The sequence below is a fragment of the Micropterus salmoides genome, unplaced genomic scaffold (assembly GCF_014851395.1).
Source record: "Micropterus salmoides isolate LMB-PRFRI ecotype aquatic unplaced genomic scaffold, ASM1485139v1 Ms_hic_scaffold_6, whole genome shotgun sequence".
Classification (NCBI taxonomy): domain Eukaryota; kingdom Metazoa; phylum Chordata; class Actinopteri; order Centrarchiformes; family Centrarchidae; genus Micropterus; species Micropterus salmoides.
The window spans coordinates 520,422-532,526 of NW_024044348.1; the positions used below are offsets into that span (position 1 = coordinate 520,422).

The 12,105-nt window shown below is 42.6% G+C and overlaps 1 long non-coding RNA gene across 1 annotated transcript in view; it reads left to right on the forward strand.

The window, feature by feature from the left end:
- LOC119889718 overlaps positions 1–12,105 on the forward strand; it is a 68,251-nt gene that overhangs the window by 20,490 nt on the left and 35,656 nt on the right. Inside the window, exon 2 of the long non-coding RNA XR_005442141.1 lies at positions 10,402–10,579. This is a non-coding gene — a long non-coding RNA (uncharacterized LOC119889718). The remainder of the gene's footprint in view (positions 1–10,401; positions 10,580–12,105) is intronic.

The window sequence follows — 12,105 nt, forward strand, 5'->3', positions numbered from 1 at the left end:
GTGCTCCTCACCTGGTTGCTGCCACACACGCTTGACACCATCTGAACCAAATAAGTTTATCTTGGTCTCATCAGACCGCAGGACCTGGTTCCAGTAATCCATGTCCTCAGTCTGCTGGTCTTCTGCAAACTGTTTGCAGACTTTCTTGTGCATCAGAAGCTTCCTTCTGGGACGACAGCCATGCAGACCAGTTTGATGTGGAGTGCGGCGTATGTGCTGAGCCCTGACAGGCTGACCCCCCCCCACCCCTTCAACCTTCAACGGGAAAGGAAAATGTCTAATTGGGCCCAATTCCCACTTAGGGGTATCCTCACTGTTGTTGCCAGCGGTTTAGACATGGTTGTGTGATGTGTTGTTTTTGTTTCTGTTATACAAGCTGCACTCACTACTTTACACTGTTATACAAGCTGCACGCTCACTACTTTACACTGTTATACAAGCTGCACGCTCACTACTTTACACTGTTATACAAGCTGCACTCTCACTACTTTACACTGTTATACAAGCTGCACTCTCACTACTTTACACTGTTATACAAGCTGCACTCTCACTACTTTACACTGTTATACAAGCTGCACACTCACTACTTTACACTGTTATACAAGCTGCACTCACTACTTTACACTGTTATACAAGCTGCACTCTCACTACTTTACACTGTTATACAAGCTGCACGCTCACTACTTTACACTGTTATACAAGCTGCACTCTCACTACTTTACACTGTTATACAAGCTGCACGCTCACTACTTTACACTGTTATACAAGCTGCACTCTCACTACTTTACACTGTTATACAAGCTGCACTCTCACTACTTTACACTGTTATACAAGCTGCACGCTCACTACTTTACACTGTTATACAAGCTGTACGCTCACTACTTTACACTGTTATACAAGCTGTACGCTCACTACTTTACACTGTTATACAAGCTGCACGCTCACTACTTTACACTGTTATACAAGCTGCACGCTCACTACTTTACACTGTTATACAAGCTGCACGCTCACTACTTTACACTGTTATACAAGCTGTACGCTCACTACTTTACACTGTTATACAAGCTGCACGCTCACTACTTTACACTGTTATACAAGCTGCACGCTCACTACTTTACACTGTTATACAAGCTGCACGCTCACTACTTTACACTGTTATACAAGCTGCACGCTCACTACTTTACACTGTTATACAAGCTGTACGCTCACTACTTTACACTGTTATACAAGCTGCACGCTCACTACTTTACACTGTTATACAAGCTGTACGCTCACTACTTTACACTGTTATACAAGCTGCACGCTCACTACTTTACACTGTTATACAAGCTGCACGCTCACTACTTTACACTGTTATACAAGCTGTACGCTCACTACTTTACACTGTTATACAAGCTGCACGCTCACTACTTTACACTGTTATACAAGCTGCACGCTCACTACTTTACACTGTTATACAAGCTGCACGCTCACTACTTTACACTGTTATACAAGCTGCACGCTCACTACTTTACACTGTTATACAAGCTACACGCTCACTACTTTACACTGTTATACAAGCTGCACTCTCACTACTTTACGCTGTTATACAAGCTGCACTCTCACTACTTTACGCTGTTATACAAGCTGCACGCTCACTACTTTACGCTGTTATACAAGCTGCACGCTCACTACTTTACACTGTTATACAAGCTGCACGCTCACTACTTTACACTGTTATACAAGCTGCACGCTCACTACTTTACACTGTTATACAAGCTGCACGCTCACTACTTTACACTGTTATACAAGCTGCACGCTCACTACTTTACACTGGAGCAAAGTGTCATTTCTTCAGTGTTGTCACATGAATATGTGAGGGTGTACTTACTTTTGTGAGATACTGTATGTCCTTAATTTTGGTTTTGACAGGATACTTGTCCCAACTTGGGTAAAAGTTGACTTTTAATGGTGTTAAAGCACTAACTTCATGTAGGTATATGAACTTCCTGTATTATAAAAGGAACTAATTGTTTAGTTATATCAACACGTGAAGCAGAAAACAATTAGATGAAACGTGAACTTAACGTTTCTTTAGGCTGGAAACTGTCCTCATTAAGGTCTTCTGGGCCTTTAATGAGCAGTTAATGCTGCTCGGAGTTTTCTGCAGTTTGATCGTCACCAAAAACACCAAACAAGACGAGTCACGGGCCGATGAGGCTGCGGCGTTGATGAGCTGCAGTGCGGTGTGGGTAATTAGGCAGCCCAGACTAATCAACAATCGCACTCCTTCTCTTTTAATAGAGAAGCGGAGCAGATTAGCCGCTGGGTGGTTCTTTAATGTGTTACAGCGAATCAAACAAAACAGCAGGCTTTCAGCTGGAAAACATTTCAGAGGCAATTTTTCTCCTGCCAGCTCTCATCAGATCAAACACCTGAAGACGCAGGTTTTGACTAATGACATTCTGTTTACCATCTGAGGCAAAAGTGACGTACGTTTTGATTGTCAACGGGAACCTTGAACTGAAGAAACGCTGTTTACTCTCAGCCGTGATCGACCATCGGACCAACCAGCAACAAGACGCACACGGCTATACTGTAGATTCATAAAGTGTGCAAAATTAAGAAGAAACACTTCACTATAATTACATTAATTCCATATTAAGTAGGAGGCAGAAATGATATTCTGCTGACATACAGAAGAGGAACAGAAGAGTTGCTCGGGTGAGTTATCTTCAGGGCTTTCATGTCTCATAACGCTGAGAATGAACTTTCCAGTGAAGAAGGAAATAGGGCTGCACAATATATCGTTACAGTATCCACATCGCAGAGCAATGCAATGTCAAGCAAGGCAAATCAACTCAACCACCTTTTTTACTGCTTGGTACAAAAGGAAAGCTCGCACGGTTCTCATTTTCCATGACTAATCTCAAGTCTGTGTGATTTAACATAATTTACTCCGATTTAAGGGTTCTTGGCTACAGTTTGTTGCTCACTGTGTCGAGTGACGAGCAGGCTCTGCATGCACAGCGAACCGCCAATCACAATACTGTCCTTAATCATTTTATCAAACAACTAAAGCAGGCCCCGCCCCCGTTAGTTGTCAACTACAACAAAATAAGTGAGGAACAGGGAAAAAACAGTGGATATGGTTGCAAAAAGAAAAGCAACTTTTGTAAACCACCCAGAGGGCTGCTGTAGTTGTAGTAATAATAATAATAATCTTGTAGAGCATGTTTCAAAAACAAGTTTACAAATTGCTTTAACAAGTGTAAAGACAATAATACAAAAACAAGATAAAAGCATGAAAACATTGAAAAGACTAAAATACACGTTTAAGATAAATATAAAATTAGTAAAATACAATAAAATAAAAGGGATAAAATAAAGTCAAATAAGATCGGGAAAGGCTCTCCTATAAAAGTATGTTTTAAGAAGGGACTTAAAAGAGTTCACTGACTCGGCCGACCTGATTTCCTCGGGCAGGCTGTTCCAGAGCCTCGGGGCCCTGACAGCAAACGCTCTGTCCCCTTTAGTTTTCAGTCGAGACTCTGGAACAGACAACAGACCTCTGCCCGAGGATCTCAAGGTACGTGCTGGTGCGTATGGGACTAAAAGGTCAGAAATATAACAAGGCGAGAGGCCATGAAGAGCTTTAAAAGTGATCAATAGAATTTTAAAGTCAATTCTAAAACATACTGGGAGCCAGTGTAATGAAGCTAAAATAGGAGTAATGTGGTCATATTTCTTTGTTCTGGTTAAAAGCCTGGCAGCTGAGTTCTGGACAGTCTGGAGTCGATCAGTAGATTTTTGGGTTAAACAGGTGAAAAGGCTGTTGCAATAATCCAGGCGTGATGAGATGAAGGCGTGTAAAATGGACTCGGTGTCCTTAAAAGTTAACATAGATCGAATTTTTGCTATATTTCTAAGTTGATAAAAAGCTGGAACAGGTGAGCGTATCGGCGTGGAAGCCGACCGGGACTAGAGGTAGAGAGGTTATTGCAGGGCAGGAAGAAGTGGCTCAGAGTCAGTAGCCGTGTGTCCATCTAATTGTCAAGTGAATGTTGCAAAACAGAAAATGTAAATTACATTTGTTTCCATCACCTGGTTTGGAGTGAACCAACTGTATGACTGTAATAAACACAGAAGAAGAAGAAGAGGTCGTAAACCAGAATCAAAACCGGGCCCGTGTCTGAAATCATTCACTTTATAGTCCACTAGACAGTGAGTTTGCCATTTTGCAATGCAGAATTTTTATACGCTATGTAGTGAACATGAAGTACCCCAGAATGCATTTTCAAAAGTAGTTTACAACCAAGCCGTATATGCGTCACCACTTCCGCAGTAGAAGAATAACAGACCCTTACGTCAGTGGAACCACACGTGTGGCTGAAATCTGATTCCCACTTTGGCTGTTAAAAGCAGATGATTGGCTTTCTAGCGGGAGGGGCGGGATGTCCGGGCTTTCCCCATAGAGTTGTATTGAGGATGTGATTGAGTGGCGTGTCTCCTTAGCGCGAGGATACACGTGTGACAACGTCAAAATAAGGCGTCTGTACAGGACGGAAATAAGATTAACTGGATTATATTCACAGAAAGTATAAAACAGATTAATTAATTTACGTTACCGGACCCTCTCGGGCCCCGGACCCCCACCATAGTCTCTTCAAATCCTGTGGAAAACACTGAGGAAAAAGCTCATTTTGACTATTTAATTTATTCAGTGGTAAAAAAAAATGTGAAAAACTTTATTTTATTTGGGAAAGTTTTTCATTATATTCCACTGCGGCCAAGAATTTTCATTTCGCTGCATCCCTCGTCTGTAGGTGTGTGCCTACGCCTAAGTCAAGTGATTGTATGCATGTCGACAAATGGGGTTAACCTCCTTTGTGCTGCTGCGTATGACCCCCACTGACTATGTGATGATGTCACAAAAAATAAGGGTCCTGAAAATGCAGCCTCTTTTGCTGCAATTCAATTCAAACCACTTTAATTATCCCTGTAGGGCAATTCAGTTTCAGTCTTCCAGTCATATGAAACAAAAACAACCAATCAAACCTTCAGACACCCTGTCAGTGACAACTTATCAGCATTTACGAATCCACAGGTAACCATAGCTATACAGTACACAGCGGGTTCCCCGTCCACCTCCAGTGGCTCCTGTCAGTTGTTCCCTTGTTTGTTTCTGTTCTCTGTACCATCATATGTTTTGGTATTCCTACTTGAAGCTCTGGCTTGTCAGAGATTGGATTTGTGTGTCTGTACATGTTTATCCTGTCCGCGGCCAGATAACGCAGACAGAATAACAGAGCGGGCCGGCCTGCTGTATTAAGAGATAAGAAGCTGCAGACGAGGGTAACGACGGAGGAGGCAAAAGTCAGCCTGTCACAGGGCTGATGAGTCACCGGGTGAAAGCGCCGCAGTGACATTTCACCACAGAGCTGTGATGGATGGAGGAGGAGGGTGTAGGTGTGTGTCAGGGTGGAGAAGAAAGACCATTTTCACCATTCTCTCTTCAACAGCTGCATTTAGAAAAGGGCATAGATATCCCACAATTGTCAAGTCAGTTTTATTAATATAGCCTAAAATCAACAACAAATTTGCCTCGCAGCACACGACGCCAGCGGTGTTTTAAGGAAAGAATAGAATCCTATAGAGAAAGCCCGTAACGCAAAAGACGGCGGCACATGTCCCGCCCCTCCCGCAAGACATCCCATCGCCTGCATTTAACAGCTGAGCTGGGAAACATCCACTGGATAGAAGCAACAAATATTGCCAAACTGCCCCCGGCTCAATGAACATCTGTCTAATGCAGAGACTCTTTCCACAACCTGAAGGAGGAACTAGTATACATCAGTGTACTGTAGAGCCCGACCGATTTATCGGCCGAAATGAGTTATTGCATTTAATCGGCATCGGCCGTTTATAACGGCAGATATATGGCTATTAAAAAGAAACAAAAAGTCAGATCCTTCACTCGTGTCATGGGTGTTGCACAGTTTGCCCACCAGGGGGCGACCAGCTGCAGCCTGTTAACAACACTGCCTCACCACAAAAACCACAGAAGAAAACAATCAGCTGACCGGAGTTGACCGGCGTTGTATCCCTACTGGTTTTCAAACTAACTGGTTGCATTCACACATTCACAAACACGTTCCTGGCGAGTTTCAAGTCGCATCTTTAATCTGCTGCGGCGATCGTGATCGTATCAGTGAGCACTACATCATATAGCCACACACGAAAAGAGAAATGAAGAAGACTTTTTGCTAAATCGCGTCAAGCTGGATTCGAACTCACCTGAGCAGTAAGCCACACCTACTCCCAGCTCTCCACGTTACCTGCGAGCTGATCGAGCAATCACAGAGTTCTGTCGTCCGGTCACGTGTTGATGAAGCACGTCAACATCCAGGAAACACTTTGTTTGGGCTGATCTAAAACAACTGGTTACCTTGAGCCATCTTAAAAATACCACAACACGTTTATCAAGATGTTTTTCTCGAGGCTTGATTGGTGATGATTGGTTTCTCATATTCATTGTGTTGACTTTCCAAATCAACCCCCATCTTCAACAAGTAGGTCAACCTTGCAGAACTTAAAACTTGTGTAGTTTCTTCACACCCTTGAAACTCAATCTTAGTCTTGTTTCCTCCAGCGAGAGAGAAAAAGTTTGTCAGAAGAAGGTACCTCAAGGGTACCTTTCCCAAGAGCTGCTGGGATAGTTGATTATCAGGAGTGTATTGGATCAATCCATCTTTGAAAATCAATAAAGTCACTCATGCGGCAGGTACATTCAGTACAGTAGGGTCCTGAGGAGCAGGAAATACAGCAGTTCAAACATCACTAACAGAGAAGAGGAGCGTTGCTGTTGAATTGACGGTGTTCCCGGGGGGTTCAGACCTTAGGAGCAATGTTATTCACCCAGACAGTCCTTCAGAAGAAGGAACAAACTCTAGCCAGTATGTATAAACAGCAGGATGCTCGCTTTGCTGGAAAAAAGTTCGAAGTTGAGTAAAAAGTGGTGCTGTGAGAAGTGTCTATCACACTTTTCCATATCAGAGATGCTGCTGCACAACTCGTCACTATAACTGAACCTCTGCCCGAGACGGTATCAGGGTTTGTGGAAAAGCTGCACACAAAAACACAACCAAACACACCCAAGACTCCTGTCCTGTACCTTTCGTGTGTGTGTCTCACGTAGCTGGGGAGAAGTTTGGGGAAGGTCGCGAGTCGTTTGATATTCAGGACGAGCAGCGAGGCAGATCTCAGCTGCCGATGGATGCCGACAGCTCGCCATCATCAGGACCATCAATCACATTCGAGATGGAGCCTTCAGCAGTCTTCCAAAGCATCAAAGTCCCTGGGGACGCCTCATGAGAGAGGGAGGGGGCGGTAAGATCAGTCCAAAGTGAGGTTTACGTCTGAAAAACCCACGTGAATGATTGATGATTGTGAATCCACCTTCTTAAAATGAATTAATTAGTCAGATCAAATCGATCAAGCAGTGAGCCAGAAACTTCATACACTCAATAATGTTGGGGAAAAACGGGCGGGATGACGCCAAGCAGGAACCCCCGGGTCTGAAAAGTGAATCCAATGCCTTAAGCCTGCATTCTCTCCAACGGCCAGCAGGGGGCGACTCCACCGGCTGCAGAAAGAAGTGTGATTGTATAAAAGTCTCTGAGAAAATATTTCTACTTGTCAGCTGATTTATTCCCTCAGTAAACACTTTCCTGATGAGTTTATGGTCTCAGTCTCTAGTTTCAAGTCTTCTTCAACACAGCATGATGTTCATTTAGTAAATTATGGTCCCATTTAGAGGAAATAGAGGGAGGGGCTACAAGGTGATTGACAAGTCGTTACTTTTGTAATGCCTTAAGTGTGATTTATATTTGTATGTCGCCGTCTCCGTCGATCTGCAAATACACCACCAAACGGTAGTCTGCAGCAGCGCTACAGCGTCCACTGTGCTGACTTTTGCCGGCTGAGCAGGCTAACTTCCGGTTTAGCCCTCCGCTAACTTGAATGGGGGTGAAATTATATACGTGCGGCTTTTATAGACTTTTCAAATGTTATTGGCCGAATGGATCACATTTTGCTCAGGTTGTGACGCTCAAATACAATGATATACATCCAATACAGCCGCTGGTTTGGCCGCTAGTAAAATTTACTTTAAAGCACACAGCACTTCCTGCCGGCTCTGAGGCATTGCGAGGCTACCCAGCCGGCCAGTCACAGTTCTTACCATCCACTTCGCCTCGATGTGGAGTTACATTTTCTATTTTGACGCAGAAGTATAAATCACACTTTACTCCCAACACTGCTATTGAAACAGGTATGTGTGCTGCTGCCTTGTTGACAAACTAAATTTTAACTTTTAATAGCAATTCATTTATCTTAGAAATCAACTCATATCATGGTGGGAAAAAGTTTTTCTGTTCTCAAAAAACAGCTGTCAGATTCTAAGAAGAGTGAATGAAGAATTCAGTCTCAGCTTGTTGTGTGTGTGAATTACTGATGCAAACCCTGTTTAAGACTATCATCATGTTCAACATTCACACTGTCTGCTTATTTAACTCATTCTTATCTCCAGCCATACTGCCACACAAATCCCCAAAACGGAGTCCTAATCTGAGAGATCTGTGACAGGATTTAATGCTGTCTGTTTAAGTCAGTGTATCCAGGACCACACAGACAGTGTTTTAATTATAGAAAGCCAATTTGACTTAGATGCTATCTCTAATTTATTTATTATATGTCATATCAGACCATTAAAACTTTGGGATTTCTGATTAACTTCTTGTAAAATGTGCTAATCACAAGGCAACGTTTGGCCTTAAGGTTTATTCCCCCCCCCCCGTCAGTCATCTCTTGAGAGGCTGAGGTGAAGCCGACTGTACCTCCTCAGAAGTTAGCATATCTGAGTGAGTGAAGTGTTTTCATGTCAGCTGCTGTCAGTCTTTGGTCTTTTGGCCTCGAGAACAGGAAACCATGAAACCCTCGCGGCTGCTAGAGAAGTTTGATGCTCCGGACGTTTGACTGGCTTCTGTCTCCTTTAAAACTGAACTGCCTCTCGCTCACACACAAGCATGGTGATGTACAGAACACACAGACTGACATGTTTGAAGATTTTCTTCTCTCTAATGGTGAGGTTCAAGACCAAAACTAATACTCGCCTCATCTGCTCTGACTGAAGAATTTTAGAAAGTCAAAGAGAAATGTGTCTAAAGTTGATCAACTAGTACAACTGCAGTCTTACTATTTGTTCATAGTTCTAAGAAAGCTTAAGCAACAATTGTGGCGGAGAAGTTTGACAGTAGTTTTGCCTCAGCTCTGGATCTTATCCTCATACTCCTCATACCTAAACGTCAAAATAGGTTGATTGTAAAGTGTCCCAAAACAACATACGAGTTACGTTAGCATTTACCAGTCCAGTGCCAGGTGTACCAGAACTTCAGTACGTTAGATAAGTCACCTTTTGTCACACGTGGTAAGCATTGTGAAAAGGTGGTGATTTAGTTAGGCAACAAAATTTGCTTGGTTAGCTTTAAGCAACAAAACCGCTTGGTTAGCTTTAAGCATCAAAACCGCTTGGTTAGCTTTAGGCAACAAAACCGCTTGGTTAGCTTTAAGCATCAAAACCGCTTGGTTAGCTTTAAGCATCAAAACCGCTTGGTTAGCTTTAAGCAACAAAACCGCTTGGTTAGCTTTAAGCATCAAAACCGCTTGGTTAGCTTTAAGCATCAAAACCGCTAGGTTAGCTTTAAGCATCAAAACCGCTTGGTTAGCTTTAAGCAACAAAACCGCTTGGTTAGCTTTAGGCAACAAAACCGCTTGGTTAGCTTTAGGCATCAAAACCGCTTGGTTAGCTTTAGGCAACAAAACCGCTTGACTTGGACGATTTTGAATCGATTCACAAATGTCAATAATAAACTAATAATAATAAACGCTGAGTGTGAGGTCCTTACTATTAAAATATTAAAACTTAAATTCTCTCGTAATGTCTGTGGTATCCCACTTTTTTAAAATGGGATTTGAATGTCCTGGAAAATCCTCTAGTGTGCACAAAGCTTAGTACTTACAGTCCTTATGGGGCACAATTCAAACGGGATCAAAACATTAGTTTCCTCTCGCCAATGTCTACTGTAAATACTTTTACTCAAAATAATGGATCTCTTTACTTATATCACCTTAAAATAGAATAGACAAAAATGTTTTGAGAACTATATAAATGCTGCAACAGTTTTATTTTTTGACGAATGTAAATGTGTGTGAGGCCCTGTCACCTGCACACACTGCTTTGAACTTCTAATGACGGTCATACTCTACTGTGTCAGCAACAATAGCAGCTGGTACACAAATACAGGTGTGTGTTTCTGTGTGTGTGGTTCCCTGACCCCCAGTGTTTCTGCTCTATTTCCTCAGATGTGACCTGATCTGTCTCTTGGGGTGTAGCTGTGCCGGGGAACTCGCAGTACAGTTCGCAGCTTGTCACAGAAAAGGTCACAGAGGCTGTCGGCATGCGAATCGCTTATTTTATTTGGAGGCGTCATCTGGATACAGACACGCTGCTCTGACGACCCCTCCGTCCTTGTTACCTCAGGTTAGACTTTACACAGTTTGATGTCTTTTTCCAGAACGGTGTTTCGTTTTGTTTGGGCTTTGGGATGAGTTGTTTGTCAGCCTGACGTTCTGGGAGCATCATCAAACTGCAGTTCACTGTGCTGTGACTGTTCTACATCACTGCACAAGGTATATTTAGCTGCAGTTAACCATAGCTACACTGTTAACTCACCATAGAATTAACACAGTCAGCCTGACAAACAACAGCAGCATTACAGGGTTTTTCCTGGCTCAGGACGGGCCTTTGGGGGGTGACTTCGTGTGACCAGTAAGCATGATCAGTACGTGTACAGTAAAGGAAATGTGTTACCTTACGACCAAAATCTATGCATTTTCTTGTTATTTCTGACCATTTGATAAACAAAATATATCCACAACCTGGAGGAGTAAAGGTATAAATGAGTTTAGAAAGTATAATGTTAGTATAATATATTTACAGGTTACACTTTATTTGGATAATCTGCTAGTTTATTAGTTGAGATTCAGTTGTTTCACAAATAAAACCATTTTCTGATATTGGGCAAAACCACTGTGGTTAAGGGTTGATGATAGGGCTGGGCGATGATGGGCCAAAAATGTTATCACGATAAAAATCTATCTATCTCTTTATATTATAAACAGGAAGTCATCTCTACCATTAGCACGAGATTCGTAGCGCAGCAGCTCGTTTATAAATCCAGCGCCAGCTGCATGTGTAAAATACAGCGGCTGTGGATGAGAGGAGAGGTGACTGCCGGAAGTTAAAAGACGTCGTATTTATGTTTATGTTCTGCTTGCTCAACAGGTGTTTGATAAAGTGCTATTAAAATACATTCAGAGAATTTTTGAAAAGCAGATTTGGCGCTGGTGATTTGCTCGCTAAAACCTCTTTGGGGGCGCCAAAAATTTCTCTATGCAGGAAAAACCCCTGCATTACGTCCCCGCCTTGATTGACAAGCGAACTCTGAGGCAACAGTTGGAGAAACAAAGACTTCAAATTATCATTCAACAATTGTCTTGAAATGGTTTCAGTCATACCTGACTGACAGGAGCTTCTCTGTTCATTTAGCTGAACTCTCTTCGTCAGCTGCTCCTCTGGGTTCCATTTTCCAGAAACACAACATCTCGTATCACTGTTTATCTGATGATGTCCACATTTACTTACCTATGAAATCCATAACCAAAGATTCAAAAGGCGGTAAAAACCTGGATGGACTTCTTCACTCTGAATGAAAATAAAACCGAGATCATCACGTGTGGACGTTGAGACGCACTGGGTGACCCTCTTGGCACTTTGGGCCCCTTAGCCTCCCAAAATCGATCCTCTTCTAAAAATCTAGGTGTTGTTTTTGACACCTCATTCATTTTCAATAAGCCAATCAGTGCAGTTGTCAAGACCAGCTTCTTCCAGTTAAGACTTCTAGCTAAAATAAAGGCCTATCTTCCTCCCAAAGACCTTGAAAAAGTCATCCATGCTTTTGTTACTGCTCGGCTGGATTATTGTAATTCATTATACATGGGTCTACA